We start from the raw sequence: 3,697 nt of genomic DNA on the forward strand, positions 1-3,697 counted from the left end.
ATAGTTGTCATGATGTGGAGATGCCGGCGTTGGACTGGGGTAAACACAGTAAGAAGTCTAACAACACCAGGTTAAAATCTGTAGAAAATTGATGTTTGTGTCGATATGCGCGACACAACTTTAAACTTGTTAGACTTCTTACTTGTTTATCCCTTCTATACACCGAGGACCACATTTCTCCTGCTCCCTTCTGCTCAGTTCAGAACGGACAAAAATTCAGGGAACTTGCACTGTTGAGAAAGCATGTGGAATTTCCAGAGCCACTGAGTAGCTCCTCCCCTTTCACCCAAACCTCCCACCTCTCTCTCTCTCTCTCTCCCACGGCACTGTTGCTTCACAGCTCCAGGGACCTGGGTTCGATTCCCGGCTTGGGTCACTGTCTGTGTGGAGTTTGCACATTCTCCTCGTGTCTGCGTGGGTTTCCTCCGGGTGCTCCGGTTTCCTCCCACAGTCGAAAGATGTGCGGGTTAGGTTGATTGGTCATGCTAAAAAAAAATTGCCCTTTGTGTCCTGAGATGCGTGGATTAGTGGGTAAAATATGTAGGGATATGGGGGTAGGGTCTGGGTGGGATTGTGTTCGGTGCAGACTCGATGGGCCGAATGGCCTCTTTCTGTACTGTAGGGATTCTATGATTCTCTCTCTATCGCCACCCCTTGGATTCAGCTTTCGTGTCCAGGATTATCACTCAACTGCCTGGAGACAGAAAGCATCAGAAATCTGAAACGTGGTTTTGCCAGAACTGAGGCTTTCTCTTTAGTCCTGCAGACAATACAGCAGCTCCTAATTTTCCAATCCCACTTTCCCTAACCCCAGCAAAAAAAAACTTTCCTTGTTTCTATTCTCAGTTAAAGATATCTAAGTTCCCATTTGTCTGCACTGTGCCCCCTAATCCATAGAGTCTACTTCATCGTCCTTAAGTCATTTCAATTGGCCATCCCACCCTCTCAAATTGGAATACATCCTCTACAAACAACAAGGCCCTTTTACAACTTGCCCATTTTAAAGTATTGATTAATGAAGCCGTATTACTCGAAAATAAAAGAAAAATCAAACATCCCATCTAAAACACACTTTTTCTTCTGGCAATTCAGTCTTAAAGAATGATTGTTCCTCAGAACACAAAGCCACCTCAACTACACTACGCATAACCGGTGTATAGCAGGGTCACCCCATTTAAATTAACACGGTCCATCCCTTCTCGATGGATGGAAGTGACTGTCCATCGCTTCTTGGCCTTTTGGCTAAGATCAAGTGTAGTTTTGGTATGCTGCACTTGGTTGAAGTCATTAGGTTACACTGAGGTTTCATTTGAAGCAATTTTTAAAAGCGGCATCTCAGCCTTTTGGCTAAGATGCAAATGAGATCAAGCCTTGGAGAAGGTGTAATGCCTATTCCAATCAGCTTGGATCATGTAGATCAAGCCCAAGACAAGAGGTGAGAGCCCTGTCTTGTCAGTTTGGATCTGAAATGTCTCAATTGCTGAGACTTTGATTTGGACTTTGGATTGGATATAAACAAAAAAAAACACTGTCCATCTTGGTAGATGACACGGATGCCATCATCTCACATGAGAACACCATCTACCAGGTACACGGTACCTACTCTTGTAACTTGGCCAACGTTGTCTACCTGATACGCTGCAGGAAAGGATGTCCTGAGGCATGGTACATTGGGGAAACCATGCAGACGCTACAACAACGGATGAATGAACACTACTCGACAATCACCAGGCAAGACTGTTCTCTTCCTGTGGGGGAGCACTTCAGAGGTCACGGGCATTCAGTCTCTGATCTTCGGGTAAGTGTTCTCCAAGGCGGCCTTCACGACACACGACAGCGCAGAGTCGCTGAGCAGAAACTGATAGCCAAGTTCCGCACACATGGGGACGGCCTATACCGAGATGTTGGGTGTATGTCACACTATCATTAACCCCCACAGCTTGCCTCCTGGACTTGCAGAATCTCACTGGCTGTCCTGTCTGGAGACAATACACATCTCTTTAACCTGTGCTTAATGCTCCCTCCACTTACATTGTCTGTATCTTTAAGACCTGGTTGGCTATAGAGATTCGCATTCTAATCAGTATTCTGTAACTTGATTTTGTGTCTCTGTGCCCTGTTTGAGAGCAGATTTCCACTCCATCTGACGAAGGAGCAGCGCTCAGAAAGCTAATGGCATTTGCGACCAAATAAACCTGTTGGACTTTAACCTGGTGTTGTTAAAACTCTTACCATCTTGGTAGAACCAGGCCTTATTAAAGAGCAGCAACCCCTCTTAATTCAAGCCTTTCCCTTTTATAGTTCCCTCTCTTGAAGCAAGCTGCCCTTTCAAGCTAGGTTAATCTTCTTAAAGCAAAACCACTCAGTCCAAAGATGTGCGGGTTAGGTTGATTGGCCAGGTTAGAAATTGCCCCTTAGAGTCCTGGGATGCGTACGTTAGAGGGATTAGCGGGTAAATATGTGGGGATAGGGCCTGGGTGGGATTGTGGTCGGTGCAGACTCGATGGGCCGAATGGCCTCCTTCTGCACTGTAGGGTTTCTATGATTCTATGATTTCTTCTGAAAGAATATTGTGTAACTTTAAGGCTAAGATCAAGTGTAGTATCGACATGCTGCACTTGGTTGAAGTCATTAGGTTACATTTTAGCTTCATTTGAAGCAATTTTTAAAAGCGGCATCTCGGCCTTTTGGCTCCAATGCAAATGAGATCAAGCCTTGGAAGAGGAGCGATGCCGACTCCAATCAGCTTGGATCGTGTAGATCAAGCCCAAGACAGGAGGCGAGAGCCCTGTCTTGTCAGCTTGGATCGGGAATGTCTCACTTGCTGAGACTTTGAATTGGACTTTGATTTGATTGAAATGGAATAAAAACAAAATAAATCGTGCAACTTGAAGGATAGCTGTCAGGTCCCGCTTCAAATAAATCCAACCTCCTCGAAAGTGATTGTTTCTAATAGGTAAAGATATATCTCCAGCCTATCAGTGACAATTCCAGTACGTTAAGGTACTCGGATTTCACTTTGCGACTGGAACTTCTCAAGTTATCACCTTATTAATTAACAATTATCTGGCACTGACTAAATTCGAAGCAGACTGCTCACGTTGCCTGCTCTTCACGGTGACGCGAGTGCTTGCTTGGAAGCCACTATGTCTGCCGAGGGCATTTTTGAAATCATTTCCTTTTCAAACAATCACCCTCTGTTTCAAATCTCGGTAAGGCCAGTAAAATGATATCCAGAATTCTCCGCAAGTGAGAAATTGTGGGAAAAACAGAGCACGGAGTTAACGCCAATTATTTTTTGATTACTCCTTGTTAGGAGGAAGATTGTTGTCTGATACTGGGCACTATAATTTCTCACGATTTCCTTCCTCAATGCAGGGCATTGTGAAGGATTTCATCAAGATATTAGCCAAGCCTGAAGGAGAAGATTAAATAATTGACCCTAAGCTTTCACATTGACCACTCTGAGAAATTTGCAAAAGTCTTTCACCGTCACCTTTATGTCACCTGCTGATCTATTCTCAGTAAGAGTTTTAACAACACCAGGTTAAAGTCCAACAGGTTTATTTGGTAGCAAAAACCATTAGCTTTCGGAGCGCTGCTCCTTAAAGCAGCGCTCCGAAAGCTAATGGTATTTGCTACCAAATAAACCTGTTGGACTTTAACCTGGTGTTGTTAAAACTCTTACTGTGTTCAC

At 44.3% G+C, this 3,697-nt stretch overlaps 1 non-coding gene across 1 annotated transcript; it reads left to right on the forward strand.

Moving 5' to 3' along the window:
* The first annotated feature begins 1,222 nt into the window (after window positions 1–1,222).
* Window positions 1,223–1,421, forward strand: LOC144509606 (U2 spliceosomal RNA). Its single transcript, XR_013500515.1, has one exon. It is a non-coding gene; the product is annotated as a U2 spliceosomal RNA (small nuclear RNA).
* Window positions 1,422–3,697: the final 2,276 nt, after the last annotated feature.

Source organism: Mustelus asterias, chromosome 21 (genome assembly GCF_964213995.1).
Source record: "Mustelus asterias chromosome 21, sMusAst1.hap1.1, whole genome shotgun sequence".
NCBI classification, from domain to species: Eukaryota; Metazoa; Chordata; class Chondrichthyes; order Carcharhiniformes; family Triakidae; genus Mustelus; species Mustelus asterias.